Here is a 16,783-nt window from a genome sequence, read left to right as displayed (position 1 = left end):
TCATGATAGGGTGCTGGTCTTGAAGGACTTGATCTTCAGTTCTCTGAGTAGCTTCCTTAGGATCCTGGGTTACATGTCAGCCTCTGTCCTAATTTTCCCAAATGCCAGACTACATGTGAAAAAAAATGTGATCGTATCAGATGAGCCATTAAAATAAAAACATTCAGTCCACGGACCATGAACTTCAATTAATCCCAGAGTTCTTCAAGGATTTGGCAGTGGTAGCACCACCATATTACTCTAAACCTGTTCCTGTTTTGTACCATGATGCTGGACCTGATGCTAGCAACAGGCACATCAGGTTGTGCCCAGAGGGCTGGTGTTCAACAGTTTCTTGTTGAGAGGTTCTGATCAATGGAGCGGAACAAGAAAATGCTTCAGTCTGAATGAAGTGATTGCTGTCTAAATTCTAGTCATAGTTGAAGCCTGAGGACTCTGTAGAGAGTAAAATGCCACTATAATGATGTGGCACATACACAAATGGAAGGTACTGGCTCTTACCCTTATGCAAGTTATGATGGGTTGGAAATTGCATCAAAACTTGAATTTAAAGCACCAGACAATATTCTTCATGTTTCCCTGTTGCAATCATCACATTTGGGTTAACCCTGCCAGGGTAGCCCTCAGTTGGCTCAAATACCAGAGGCTTAGTATTTCTGCATCAGTTGCCATCGCTCCAGGACTGACGTATAAATTAAGGCAGCCAGCAGCATTAAATCAGTCTTTCTTGCCGAGGAGCCTGAAGCAGAAGCAGTTCGCACAAGTGCCAGTCGGCCGGTACTGGAGTTTTTCGTTTCCAAAATTGAAGTTGAAGTCGTCTAAAGCTAAGTACCCTGTTAAGGATCCTTCTTTCTTGCTCTAACCGATGTCAGAAAAAGTTAACAATTGTATCGCCTGTGGAAAGCAAAATACCACACCGAGATTTTCATTCCTACTGCTTCACCTGCTTAGGCCCAGACCATGACGTCCCCCGCTGTCGCTTTTGTGCTCTGTTCAATGCCAGAACTATGTGTCGTCGGGCCCTTATTGTAGCTAGATATTTTCGCTCTCAGTCCTCGAATTCTGATATGGCTTCAGTAAGCCATCCGACAGCAGATCTTCCAAAAAAGTAAAGATAAAGATAGTGACGGACCACACAGGTCCAAAACTGCCGATGATGCTTCCGTTAAGCTAGTCGTCATTTCTCCAGTCCTCACTGAGGCACTTTCGCAGCCCCTGATGCCTGCTTCTGTGGATTCGCAGGCTGCTACTGAGACCCTTTCGGAGTCTGGTATTCCGTGAGACACTTCATTGAGTAAGGATCCTGCAGATGTCTCTACCTTGGATGGGTCCGAAGCCACTGAACAGGCACCGGCTTCTGAGGAAGTACTTCACACTACCAATTTTCAACACAGACCGACTTCTTCTTACACGTCTACCTTTCTTTCGAAAACTACCGAGTTTCTAAGGCCCAGGGTATGAACCACACCCAAGAAACCGACAACCCAATCTCTGGCACCTGCTTCCTTGCCTCAGTCTCAGATGCTTAAAATGGCAGAAGACCTTATAATGCTTATCAGGGGAAGCCTAGCTACCCCTTCCAAAAGAAAGAGATTTGTCCCCAGTAGTTTTTATCTGAACAGGAGTCCGATGACTCTGATGCATGTGATTATGAAGATATGCAACCACTCTCAGATTGAGGATTCTGATGCAGATGAATCCATCCCTTCAGCCTCTCCACCCGAGGACTTTTCCTTTGGGGAAACCTTACATACTTTAAGGGAACATTTCCAATGGGAATGTCAGGACTACCCTCAGTCAAAAAAGAGACTCAGGAAATTCCTAGATCTTCCACAGCACAGACCTCTGGCCATTCCTCCTGTCCTGGATGTTGTGGATGATGTTTTTATGGAATCCAGTTTGACTCCTGACACCCTCCCTCCTGCTCCCAGGAAACCAGACAGGTACTATAGAGTCCCTGACTCTCACAAATTTCTATTCAAAAATCCTACTGCTGACCCCGGGTTAGCTCTCAAGGCCCTAAAGGAATTAAAGCAACTTCTGCTAAGAATCCCACCCCCTCAGATAGGGATTCCCGAGCATTAGACAGATGGGGTAAAAAAAAGTATACACCTCTGCTACTCTTGCTATTAGAGCACTAAATTGTCAGTTCCAAATGCTGAAATACCAGCAATGTACCATGGAACTCCTCAAACAAAAAATATCTTCCTTTCCTGCTTGTGCAGAAAACAAAGAGTTAATGCATTCTGCAAGTCAAGTAACTAAGCACACCTTGCAGTGTGGTTTTGACACCCTAGAAGCATCTTGCAGGGCAGAATTCACTGGTTCTGTCCTTAGGCATGCTTGGCTAAAGGGACAGCCCTTGCCAGACCATGCCAAATCCAAATTATTGGACGCACCACTGCACAAAGACAAGTTATTTGGCACCAAGGCAGAGAAGGTCTTAAAAAAAAAAAGATGGAAGAAAAAGCTAAATCGATGCAGACAGTTAAAGACTTCTTGCAGATCCAGCCACCGAGGTTCAGTAGGCATTCCCTCTCCAAGCACTGGTCCTTTCTGGCCCCCTCCAGGTCAGCTCAGCCCAGACCCAGGGGGAAGCAGACCTTGCAGAAAGCAGTCCCAGGGAATGCAGAGATCAAAGCAATGGAGTTCCTCCTCTTCAAAAACAGGGAGTGCTAAGCCAACCCCTTATGGTAAGAACTCACAATGACTTTGCACCCCTTACCTCTGCCCACCTGCTTGTGCCCCTAGGAGGAAAACTCTCCTTCCATGCAAACAACGGGGCCTCAATTACTCAACATAGTATCCCAGGGATACAAATTTTATTTCCACTCTCTGCCAACCCCAAAAGGATTCCCAGATCTTCCTCCAAACCAGTGGGCAGAGGCCATAAAGCAAGTCCTTTCTCTGCTCTCCATGAGGGCAATACAGCATGTTCCTGCAGATCATATAGGCCAAGGTTTCTATTCCAGACTCTTCCTGGTACCCAGAAAAGAGGGTACTTGGCATCCAATCCTTGATCTATTCATTCTAAACACCTTTCTGGTGATACCAAAATTCAAAATGCTCACCCTCCACCAGCTTCTTCTATGCTTTCCAAGGATGCTTGGTTAGCCACCCTAGACCTAAAAGAGGCCTTACCTACACATCCCAATCAGGGAATCTTGCAGGAAATATCTCCATTCCAGGGAATGAGCTATGCACTTTGTTTTCTGTGCTTCCCTTTGGCTTATCCACTTCTCCCAGAGTTTTCACAAAATGCCTGGCTCCAGCCATTGCCTTTTGTAGACAAAGAAATATTCAAATTTACCCCTACTAAGAAGATTGCCTGATTCAGGCAGGCAGACAGTCAGGAAAAGCTGTTACAGCACCTGACCTTTGTAAAGGACCTACTGACCTCCCTGGGGTATACTATCAATGAAAAGGAATCAAAATTAGTCCCCACACAAAAAATTGTATTCCCGGGAGCAAGCATGGACAGAGCATCCCAGATGGCATTCTTTACTCCTGAAAAACAAGCCTACCTGACAGGCTACTTCTCACAGCTAGTCACCAGAACCCAGTTATATCCGCAAGGAAAATCCTGCAAGCTCTAGGGTTCATGGCCTCTTGCATTCTACTCATTCCATATGCCAGACTGCATATGAGGAAAACTACAATGGTACCTAAAAAGCCTTTGTTGTCAACACTCTCAAGACCTGGAAACTGTCATACCTATGATACCCTGTCTAAGGAAAGATTTTCTTTGGTGGGCAGCAGCATGCAACCACAACAAGGGACTTCCCTTCTCACAACCCCATGCTGCCCCGACCCTCACCACAGATGCATCAGACTATGCCTGGGGTGCACACCTGGACGGCAGATGCATTCAGGGCCATTGGAGCCCAAATCAAAAACATCTGCACATCAACCAAAAAGAGATGCTAGCTGTTCAGCACGTCCTGACAGCTTTCAGACCCCTAATCTCCCCGAGGCTTCTAGTGATCAAAACAGACACCACAGTGATGTGGTCACTCTTATCCTCTGCAGGCTCGCCATGACCCTTTGGCACATGGCCTCAGCCATGCAGATACACCTGCTAGCACAATTCCTGCCAGGCTCCCTAAACTCTCTGGCATAAACCTAAGCAGAAACCTGCTAGACCCACACGAGTGGCAGCTAGACCACAAAACCTTCAAACTTGTAACCCAGAAATGGGGCACCCCGAAGGTGGACCTCTTTGCCTCCCACTCCAATCATCAGCTCAGCAAATTCTGCACCAGAGAACCTCACAACAAGGTCTGGAAAGTGGATGCTGTATCCTTCCAATAGGTAAACCTCCTGATCTATGCATTTCCCCCTTTACCACTCATCTCAAGGGTACTGCTCAAAATAAGGGAGGAAAAACCAAGGGCAATCGTGATTGCCCCAGACTGGCCATGCCAACACTGGTACCCATTGCTGTGCAGCCTATCACCCCTGCCACTATGGCACTTACCTCAGATCCCAACACTCCTGACCCAGAAGAATGGAGAATTCATGCATCCACAATTGCAGACCCTGAACCTGGCAGCCTAGCTTATTCCCTGACCTCTCCTCAAGCTGCCAACCTAAGCAAACAAGTCCTAGATGTTATACATGAGGCCAGACGCCCAAGCACTAGAAAATCCTATGCCGACAAGTGGAAAAGATTTTGCACCTGGATCCAGGCTAAGGGAGCCGAAACAGCACAGCCCTCCCTACCTCTCATCCTGGATTACCTAGCAGACCTACTACACTGGGGCCTATCCTTCTCTTCTATTAAAATTCATGCCTCTGCCATCTCTGCTCATTACAGCACAGAGCCACATCTCTTCTCACACCCTTTCATCAAACAGTTTTTGTTGGAAAAGTTCACCCTACTCCCCCCCACCCCCCCCCCTTTGAGCCTGCAGCTTCAGCAGAGTTAAAATTCCTCTCTTGGAAAACAGCCTTGCTTCTGGCCATCACTTCAGCTAGAAGAGTTTCAGAGCTACAAGCTCTGATGGCTGTAGAACCCTTCATCATTTTCCATGCTGAAAGGGTCTCACTCATTTCATAACCCATCCTTCATGCCTAAAGTGGTGACCAGTGTGGCTTTCAACCAATCCATTCATTTGTCGACCTTTTTTCCTAACCCACAAAACACGATGGAAAGGATTCTGCACTCTCTAGATGTTCACAGACAGCTCAGATTTTATTTGGATAGGACTAAATCTTTCAGAAAAACCTGACCAATTGCTAGTCAGCTTCGCAGCAGGGGAGTGGGCAAGACCATATCCACACAAACAATCTCCAAATGGATAGCACACTGCATCCATTTCTGCTACAAACAACATGGGAAACTGCCCCCAAAGGGGGTCCGGATGCATTCCACCAGGGCAGCCTCCACCTCTGCTGCTTTTCTCAGAGGGGTACTCACCAGGGATATCCTGGAGGCTGCAACATGGACTTCTGTTCATACCTTCACCAAGCATTACCACCTACCTATCTTCTCCAAATCCAGGGAAGGCTTTGCCACCGCAGTCTTGTAGGGCATCCTAGCCAGCCCCCAGTCTTCTCGACTGCCTCCACCCTTTTCTTCAGCTTTGGGAATCAACCCAAGTGTGATGACTGCAACAGTGAAGCATAGTACAGCTGTGTACACTTACCATAAATGTAGATGTTTGAGTGTATTCACTGTTGCAGTCCTGGTTTCCCACCCTCCATCCCCCTTATCTCTCTCTCTCTCCCCTCCTCCTCCTCCTCTCTCCTTACAGGGAATTTTTTGGTATTTACTTTCTACTGGTGGTGGTGGTCCACCATAACCTAGCTCCATATTTGGGGGCTCCTGACAGTTGGAGCAAGAAAAACTAATGTAATGGCGTCGGCTGGATGATTTTATACCACTGACGACTTGATGTCAGTCCTGGAGTGACAGCAACCGACACAGAAATACTAATCCTCTGGTATTCGGGCCAACTGAGGGCTACCTCTGGCAGGATAACCCAGGTGTGATGACTACAACAGTGAATAAACTCAAACATCTACATTTATGGTAAGTGTACACAACTGTACTCTCGAAGCAATGGAGTTCCTTCTCTTCAAAACCAGGGAGTGCTAAGCCACCCCCTCATGGTAAGAACTCACGATGATTTCAAGTTTCCACCCCTTCCCTCTGTCCACCTGCTCTTGCCCCTAGGAGGAAAAATCTCCTTCCACGCAAGCACCTGGGCCACCATTACCAATGACAACTGGGTCCTCAACATAGTGTCCCAGGGATACAAATTTTATTTCCACACTCTACCAACCACAAAAGGGTTCCCAGATCTTCCCCCAAACCAGTGGTCAGAGGCCAAAAAGCAAGTCCTTTCCCTGCTCTCGATGAGGGCAATAGAGCACGTACCTGCAGAGCAGGTAGGCCAAGGTTTCTACTCCAGACACTTTCTGGTACCCAGAAAAGAGGGCACCTAGCACCCCATCCTCGATCTATCCATCCTAAATACTTTCCTGGTGATACCAAAATTCAAAATGCTCACCCTCCAGCAACGTCTACCTATGCTCTCCAAGGATACTTGGTTAGTCACCCTAGACTTAAAAGAGGCCTACCTACACATCCCAGTTAGGGAATCTTGCAGGAAATATCTCTGTTTCAGGGCAGAATCAATGCACTTGCAGTTCTCTTTGCTTCCCTTTGGCTTATCCACTGCTCCCAGAGTTTTCACAAAATGCCTGGCTTCCGCCATTGCTTTTTGCAGACAAAGAAATATCCAAATTTACCCATACTTAGACGACTGCCTGATCAGGAAAAGCTGCTAAAGCACCTGACCTTTGTGAAGGACCTACTGACCTCCCTGGGGGTAATACTATCAACGAAAAGAAATCCAAACTAGTACCCACGCAAAAAATTGTATTCCTGGGAGCAAGCCTGGACACGGCATCCCAGATGGCATTCCTTACACCAGAAAAGCAAACCTACCTGACAACCTACTTCTCTCAAATAGCCACCAGACCCCAGTTATCTGCAAGGAAAATCCTGCGAGCTCTGATGTTCATGGCTTCTTGCATTCTACTCATTCCATATGCCAGACTGCATATGAGGAAACTACAATGCTACCTAAAAACCCTTTGGTGTCAACACTCCCAAGACCAGAAAACTCTCATACCAATGCTACCTTGCTTAAGGAAAGATTTCCTTTGGTGGGCAGCAGCATGCGACCACAACAAGGGACTACCCTTCTCGCAACCCCATGCCGCCCAGACCCTCACCACAGAAGCATCAGACTATGCCTGGGGTGCACACCTGGATGGCAGGTGCATTCAGGGCCAATGGATCTCAGACCAAATACATCTGCACATCAACCAAAAAGAGATGTTAGCTGACAGCCTTCAGACCCCTACTCTATCTGGGGCCTCTACTGATCAAAACAGACACCACTGCGATGTCATATATCAACAAGCAGGGAGGGACTCGCTTGTACCCTCTGTGCAGGCTCACCGTGACACATTGGCACACAGCCTCAGCCATGCAACTACACCTGCTAGCACAATTTCTACCAGCCTCTCTAAATTCTCTGGCAGACAACTTGAGCAGAAATCTTCTGGACCCACACGAGTGGCAGCTAGACCAAAGAACCTTCAACCTTGTAACCCAGAAATGGGGCACCGCCGAAGGTCGACCACTCCAACCATCAGCTCATCAAATTCTGCACCAGGGAACCTCAGAGCAAGACCTGGAAAGTGGATGCTCTGTCCTTCCAGTGGGTCAACCTCTATGTCTAGGCATTCCCCCCTCTACCACTCATTACAAGGGTACTGCTCAAAATAAGGGAGGGAAAACCGAGGACAATCCTAATTGCCCCAGACTGGCCACGCCAGCACTGGTACCCTCTGCTGTGAAGCCTGTCACCACTGCCACCATGGCATCTCCCTCAGATCTCAACACTCCTGACCCTGAGGAATGGAGAATTCATGCATCCCCAATTGCAGACCCTCAGTTTGGCAGCTTGGCTTATTCCCTGACCACTGCACAAGCTGCCAATGTAAACAGACAAGTTCTAGATGTTATATGTGTGGCCAAATGCCCTAGCACTAGAAAGTCTTATGCTGACGGTGGAAAACGTTTTGCACCTGGATGCAGGCTAAGGGAGCCAGAACTGTACAGCCCTCCCTACCTCTCATCCTGGATTTCCTGGCTGACCTACTACACAGGGGGTCTGTCCTTCTCTTCCATTAAAATTCACACTGCCTCTATCTCTGATCATTTCAGCACAGAGTCACCTCTTTTCTCCCACCCTCTCATCAAACAGTTCCTAAGAGGGGCTAACAACTTGAGGCCACCCAGAAGAACACCTACTCCAGCTTGGGATCTTAACTTTGTTTTGGAAAAACTCACACTGCCCTCCTCTCTTGGAAGACAGCCTTGCTTCTGGCCATCACTTCAGCTAGAAGAGTATCCGAGCTATAAGCACTAATGGCTGCAGAGCCCTTCATTTTCCACACTGACAGGGTCTCCCTCAGGACTAACCCATCCTTCATGCCAAATGCGGTGTCCAGTGTGGCTCTCAACCAATCCATTCCCTAACCCACAAAACAAGGGGGAAAGGATTCTGCACTCTCTAGATGTGTACAGACAGCTCAGATTCTACCTAGACAGGACTAAATCATTTAGGAAGACTGATCAATTGTTAGTCAGCTTTGCTACAGGAGCAGAGGGCAAGGCCATATCCAAACAAACCATTTCCAAATGGATAGCACACTGCATCCATTTCTGCTACAAGCAGCACAGGAAACATCCCCCCAAGGGGGTCAGGACAGATTCTACCAGAGCAACCTCCACCTCTGCAGCTTTCCTCAGAGGGGTCCCCACCAGGGACATCCTGGAGGCTGCAACATGGACATCTGTTCATACCTTCACCAAACATTACTACCTGCCTATCTTCTCCAAATCCAAGGCAGGCTTTGCCACAGCAGTCTTGCAGGGCATCCTAGCCAGCCCCCAGTCTTCTTGACTGCGTCCACCCTTTTCTTCAGCTTTGGGAATCAACCCAAATGTGATGACTGCAACAGTGGAACATGAAGACCATAGTAGAGTTGTGTACACTTACCATAAATGTAGATGTTCGAGTGTATTCACTGTTGCAGTCCTGGTTTCCATCTCTCCATCCCCCTTGTCTCTTTCTCTCAATCTCTTTCTTTCTCTCTCTCTCTCTCCCCTTACAAGGATGTTTTGGTATTTACTTTCTACTGGTGGTTTTCTTCCACCATAACCTAGCTCCCTCTTGGGGGCTTCTGACCATTAGGGCAAGAAAAACTGATATAATGGTGTCGGCTGCCTTCATTTATAACACTGACAACCTGAAGTCAGTCCTGAAGCGACGGCAACTGATGCAGAAATACTAAGCCTCTGGTATTCAGGCCAACTGAGGGCTACCCTGTCAAATGCGATGACTGCAACAGTGAATACACTTGAACATCTACATTTATGGTAAGTGTACACAACTGTACTTTGTAAGTACTCTGGAGACGGAACAATTTTAGACTTTCCTAAGCAGGAAATTTACAACTCCTCCATGAATAGGCCATTGGACAGAGATGTTTCTGGGTATATTAAAGGAATGGTTCTGTTTAAGGTCTACATTACTTCCAGTAAATATTGAAGTACCCAAGGCTCTATCTTAGGTCCCCTTCTTTTTTCCTTATTTATTAACGATCTACATGTAAACATTCCACAAGCCACCTGCATTCAATATGCAGATGACTCTACTTTAATCTGTACAGCTAAGAACATAGCCTCTCTCCAGTCCCTCACCCAAACTGTTTTCCATAATGTTGAAAATTGGTTTATGCAACACTGCTTCCTCCTAAATCCCAAAAAAACAAAATTACTGCTTTTTACTCCAACTCATAAATCACCTCATCCATTCTTCTCAATAACCTCTAACAATGCTACCAACATAACCCCAGATACTACAACCCGCCTACTAGATGTAACAATTGATAATCGCCTCAACTACGATGACCACATTAACTCCACTATAAAGTCTGTTAATAAAAAACTTGGTACCCTCTATAGAATTAAACCCTTCCTTACCCCTTCTGCCAGAAAAACTATTGCCCAAACCCACCTTATTTCTACCCTTTTCTATGCCTCTGCTATATATATACTAACCTATCTAAAAACAACCTCTCCAAACTTTCTACCTGTTATAATAGCATAGCTAGATTCATCACTTGCTCCCCCTTTAAAACTCACCACTGCCTCAACCTCAAACAACTAGGATGGCTAGAATTACAGAACCATATACTTTGTCAACAATTACTTATCACCCAAAAGATCCTATACCACCCCAACAACACCCCTATCCTCACTAATATGATTACACCATACAAAAATTTAGCGACACTGCGCTCTGCTAATAAGCTCCTAGTTTCCTCTATTAAATCTAAGAACAAAGCTGGTGACTCACTTTTCTCGAACACAGCAGGTAAAAACTGGAATCAGCTTCCTTCTGAAATATCAACCCTTGCTTCTACTTCTGTATTTAAAAAACATCTTAAAGAACATCTTAAAACTCACTGGCTTTGTCCATGTGTGAACCCAGACTGATATATCTTTCCCTTTCCTGCTCTCACCCCTTTCTCTACTCCTCTAACCTATGCCTCTAATTCTAGTCACTACACTTTCCTTCATAGTATGAGGATAAAATAAAAGGGGTTTCTCTCCTAATTGGGTCTTGCTCAAACTTACTATTGTGTTTAGTATAATTTTTCTTTTGACCAATGTTGCCTCTGTACTGTGATTTTACATGTCTTTTTATATATTGTAAACTTTGTCACTGTTCATGCTTGGAGCTTTTCTCCCCGGGCCTCTACTGAAAATGGACATATATCCAGTTAGACTAGCCCGGTCAACAAATGTAAAATAAATAAATAAAATAAATAAGGTTAGTTCTCTTTGCATCTCAAGTAAGTCACAAGAGCCCCAGCTCTGAGCAATACATGGTACAGTGGAACACCATCAGCAAAAGCATTTTATTTATCACATTTATTAGTTGGTAATATCTAACCAGGAAATTTTTTGTGAAGTACTAGGGATGGAAATCTCCAGACAAGTGACTCAAGTCAAAAGTATTACAAGATGGTATAATGCAAACTTCATACAATTCTTAACCAGGTTGTAACTGTACAGTGTTGATTATAATTATCTATATACAAACTGCATACCTAGTTAATTGATTTTTCTAGACCAGTAGTAATACTTGGCATGTAACCATCACAATGAGGTTATGATGCCAGATAAGAATTAGGGAAGTTGTTGTTGTTCTTCTTCTTTCGACTTTTTCCTGGTTAGGGGTCACCACAGCGGAACTCCGGTCCGCTAATGATTGGCAGTAGATTTTTTACAGGTGCTGAGGTACCAGCTCGACGCCCAACCTTCAACGAAGGCACACCCATTCTACGCATGCCTTTCGAACGCCACTCGACCGCGGGGAGGACATGCAGACTCCACACAGAAGGTGCTCCAACCGAGAATTGAACGGGAGAACCTCTTGCTGTGAGGCAACAATGCTACCGCTGCACCACCGTGACTTATAAGAATTAGGGAAGTACAAGTAATTAAATCATTAGGCATAGGAATAAAAAAAGAAAATCAGACACCATAGATTGGAGTTGATAGGATAATAGCTACACAACCGAGGAACCACTAAGTTAAAATGAGGAGTGAATGCAGTTAGGGATTTTATGCCTTAATACAGCACCCCTTATCCCAAAAATGTTTTCAAATGCAAGAAAAGAAAGGACAGGATTTGCCCCAATGACGGCCTGCTTGGCAAGACTTTTGTGATTTATCTAGCTTATTCAAAGACAACAGGAGGATCAGTAGCTGTTCTGCACAGCAAGCTTCGCATGTAACAATACAACAAGCTGTTTTATCTCATACTCATGTGCCTCAAAGTCACAGACTGGAAGATATGGAGTCGTGACCACTTTTTTCAGCGGGAATGCTGTCAGGCAGCACGACCTATATATCCAAATGAATATTTTAGTTCTATTTAAGAACATATCGGTGTATTCCTTTATTAAGTTACACCTGTCTGCTATCTCTTCCAGTACAGCTGTTAAACAGTCCTTAGAAGGAACCCTCCCTCTCTGCCCACCCTCCTGAAAGACCTAACGGTTACTTTAGCTAGAATGATCTGTGTGCTGCAAAGCTTGACATGCAGGGTGCCTTTCACAGTCTACCAGAAGGATCAGAGTATCCTTAAAGAGTAACCCTTCTTTTTATGTCTTAGATGGTTTGTCAATTATGCCTCAACAAATCTGTCCAGTTGCTGGTCTTGTATCTTAATTACATAGAGTAGGGAATTTTGCAGGCTGTGGGCCTGCATAGACAGTGAAGATACAATGTTAATGTAATCAAGGACTTCATACAAATGGACCATTCATTTGTTTCTTTCATGATAGGTCAGTACAAGTGACCAGTAAATAAGTAAACACTTTCCATATGACTGGCTATGTCCTTCCTTGGATCACTTTTGCGATATCCCAAAGTGTTGTGTTATTCCACCAAATAACCAAGACATCCAGTCGGGGTACCAACGCCAAAATCTTCCACAGAGCCACATGTCCAATGTATGACCAAAGTATTTGGGTATAAGCGTGCCTAAGTGGATGTATGAGGGTAAATCCTCAAACAATCTCACTGCCAGTCTGATTGCAGGTCTAGAACCTTTCCGTCTGTTTTACACGTGGTTGTTGGTACAGCTGGCCATCACTCATTCAGGTAAGTGCCCTTTTGGGAAACCTTCCTTTTCCTCTGTTGTATTGCTATTTGTTGCTCTGCTAGATGTTGGCTAGGAGGGGAAAGTGGAATTGTGGCAGTCTGATTCCCTACAAGCATCTCCACTTGCTGTGCCTTTTCAACTTAGGTGTAGAGTATGATTAAAAAAATGTGCAATATGTCAGTTTTTGTTTCAAAGAAGTTTAAGAACTTGATTTTCTTGCTAAATTTATACTTGGAAACTCAGTCTTAAGCTTCTGGCCCATGTTAAGATGGCAAACTCCTCTACCCATTCATAAGAAAAAATTTTAAGAGGCATAGGCCTGAAACAACTGCTGCTCAGTCAGACTTGTACGTACCCGTTGTGATCTTGGAACCTGTGATACACCTGACACCTGTTCAGACTCCCACTTAAGAGACCCTGCCAGAGGTCAGTATATGGAATCTGAAGTTCACACTTAGGTTCACAAGAGATTATAAGAGATTATTAAGTTATCATCTTAAGAGCCCTTAAAACCCTAGCCAGTATAACCGTATTTTACCCAATATATGGCCCCTAGGGGTAAGGGGATGGCATGGATTTGTGCCTATGCATTGAGTATCTTACAGATGTCCTTCCATTCCCTTTTGCAGTATTCTTTACATTTGGGATTCCTGCCTCAGGTAGCCCAATGTCCATCCAGAATACAAAAGCCTACTGTTGCATTCAGGTATGCCGAGCATCACACGTATGTTCCTTGTATAACATAGGGCATAAAGATGACATCCAGACATACCATCCTCAGAACTTGCTTGCCGTCAGTCTGAACACATCTTTAGATTGTCATTCTGCATGCCAGCGTCTTAAGCGACTGTTCAAACATCTTGCGTTCTGCGGTTTGAACACCTATGTCATCTTTCTGGTACCGAGCTGTAGCAGGTAAGTACTCTGCTGGGGTTTTGTTTTTCTTAGCTTTTCTGTTGCTTTTGGGGGTTAATGTCATCCAGGAAGGGTAAATGCCTTTGCGGGAGACAGATTCCCCATAAAGACTGCTACAAAAAGTGTCTCTTTTGCCTAGGAGATTCTCATGCCCATATGACCTGTTCTGTTTGTCAGGCTTTTGTACTGAAAACCCTGTGTAGTAGGCTTTCTTCCCTTGCCTAGTATGTTGAGAATCCGCAGCTTAAGCTTCTCACTAAAGATAAAATGGAAGGAAATTCCTGGCCCAAGGGCTAGCTGTTAGGCAAGAAGAAGGTTAAACTACAGCTGGAATCTTCTGCTGTCCAGCCTCCACCGAGTGTTTCTCCCAAGATCAGTGAGAATCCCGAGGTTCACCCGGCTTTGTTGTCTGATTCCTCTGCCATGACCAGGTTGGATGCCAGTGAGGATCCGGCTTACAGGCATCCATTTCTGACATTCAGGGGGATCCATGTTTGATTATTTCTCAGGGGCCCAGGGGTGTTCCACAGGTTTTAGTTAGGGAAGACTTTCCTACTGTTGTTATTGAATACCGTCCTGGGTCAGAGCCTCCTAAGTTTTGTAGAGCGGATGTTCCTTTAAAGAAAAAAACAAAAAACTAAACATGTTTCTCCTGTTCCTAGGGATCCACAGAGTGAATGGCAGGCCTTTACACAGGGTTTGTTTAGTGCCTTGGTGGCATTTAAACCTCCTCAGAGGGTTTCTGTTCCTGAGCCCCCTTGGTCCTCTACTCCCCTTAAAAGGTCAGGAAACAGGATTCCTCTGAGGAGTCTGATTCTGATTGGGAATCCCTTGCTTACTCTTCCCAGATTCCTTCTCGTTTAGACTGTGGGTCAGAGGAAGAGGAATCTGATCGTCCTGATACTTCCCTTGAAGAAATTTCATTAAAGGACACATTCACCAGAATGATGGATGTTTTTAAATGGGATTGTGCTCAGGTCTCTGAAATCCATAAGAGGTACAATGAGTCATTGCTGATGGAATCTCCGAAACCTTCTGCTATAGGTTACTTTGTTGGATGGTTTTACCAATGCCTGTAAAGCTCCTGATTCTCTGCCCACCTGCTCCCAAGAAGCCTGATAGGTTTTATAGGTTGCCTGAGGATTGTAACTTTTTCTACAAATGTCCCACTGCTGACCCCTCAGTGGTGTCTGTAGCTTCTTGACAAGCCCTCTTAATTGGTCTCTTTGCCTGAGTTACTGCCTTCTGATAAAGGCAGCAGAACTGTGGAAAGGCTAGCTAAGAAGATTTATACTTTAGCTACCCTGGCTTTTAGGTCTATTAACTATCACACACGTGTCCAGGTATGTGTTAGCTCTTCTTTCTCAGGCTTGTCCGTTTATTTCTGATCGCCCTTACTCTGATGATAAAACGTCCGTCCTTTCCTTGTTAGGGCCTTCCTCTCAATGGTTTGTCATTTTATCTAATGTAGTTATGATGCAGCAGATGCCTCTTCTAGGGCTGCTGCTTTTGGTTCAGAGATGAGGAAGTTATTCTTGGCTTAGGCTTCAACCTTTACCTGATGATACCAAGGCTAATTGATGGATGTTCCTCTTGATAATAAACTTTTGTTTGGGGAAGCAGCTGCTGGTTTGTTTGTGTTTTCAGGATAAGAGGAAGACCTTACAGGAACTCAAAGATGTTTGTCTCACTTGTGTCTAAATTTCAGAGAAATTATCCCAATAAGCCAGCCTTTGTTTAAGGGCAAAAAGAGTGGCAAACAGGCTCTTCCTGCTAAGGCTACTCTGGGATTCAGAAGTCTTCCTTTCCTAATAAACCAGGTGCTGTACTACTACCCATCTGTTCCCACCTTTCTCTTCTTCTTCCTGTTTGGATTCAGATTACTAGGACAACTTTGTTTCTGTCCATCATTTGTCAGCAGTATTTCATGGTGTTGAAATCCTGTTCCCCTTTTTATGGGTATTCCTCAGCCTCCGCAGAAACAACTTCATTTTTCACAGAGGCTCTTTGAGACATTTTGACTCGGGGTACTATTTCAGAAGTTCCTGTGTCCCAAAGGAAGAGGGGTTTTTACCCCAGAATGTTTCTAGTGCCCAGAAAAAAAAAGAGTATTTTGAGAACTGTTCTAGACCTCTCTCAGCTAAGTACCTTTCTGAAGGTGCCCTCCTTTTGGATGCTGGCCCTTCCCACTCTTTTTCCTCTTTTGCTCCCTCAGATCTATATGGTGTCTCTATAGCTCAAGGATGCTTATTTCCATATTCTGATCCATCACCTTTTCAGGAAGTTTTTGCATTTCTCTGTTGCTTCCTGGCATTTTCAGTTCTCTGCTTTGACTCCAAATATTTCCTTAAATGGATAACCTGCTGATTCAAGCTTCTCCAGAGATTCTTTTGAAAAATCTTCATTTTGCCATGTACCTTCTTCAGTGCCTGGGGTTCACAATAAACTTCAAAAAGTCTTCTCTGACTCCTCCTCACAATCAGCTTTTCTGAGTTGAAGGATTCAGACTGTGCCTATGCTGGCATTCCTGCCTCCTCCAAAGGCCTTGACTCTCATTTCCTTCTTTCAAACTGTTCTTCATCTGGTCTCCATTACAGCCAGGGAGTTTCTGAGAGCTCTGGGTTTCATGGCATCCACCATTCCTATGCTCCCTCTAGCCAAACTCCACATGAGAAAGTTTCAGTGGTTTCTGAAGTCAGTTTGACTTCAACGTGCGCATCCTCTAAACTTTGTAGTTCCTCTTCTTCCTTGTCTCAAGACAGAACTTCACTGGTGGATCCAGCAGTTGTCTCTAAATCCAGGGCTCCCTTTTCATCCCCGTCTTCCCTCTAAGGAGTTGTTCATGGTTGCCTCAGACATGGGATGGGGAGCAGTATTTGGCTTTCTAAAGGTACAGGGGTTGTGGTTGCCTCTTCAGCAGAAGGAGCACATCAATTTCAAAGAAATGAGAACTGTTATGCTGGCTTGTCAGGCTTTTCATCATCTCTCTTTCTACAGGGCCTCTCGATGTAGTCACAGGCAATACAACAATGATGTTCAACAAACGGAGAAACAAGATCTTATCTTCTTTGCCGGTTGGCACTCCTGATTTGGGATCTTGCTGT

This window comes from Protopterus annectens, chromosome 5.part0 (assembly GCF_019279795.1).
Source record: "Protopterus annectens isolate FY-2018-M chromosome 5.part0, PAN1.0, whole genome shotgun sequence".
NCBI lineage: Eukaryota > Metazoa > Chordata > Ceratodontiformes > Protopteridae > Protopterus > Protopterus annectens.
This window is presented reverse-complemented; position numbering follows the sequence as displayed.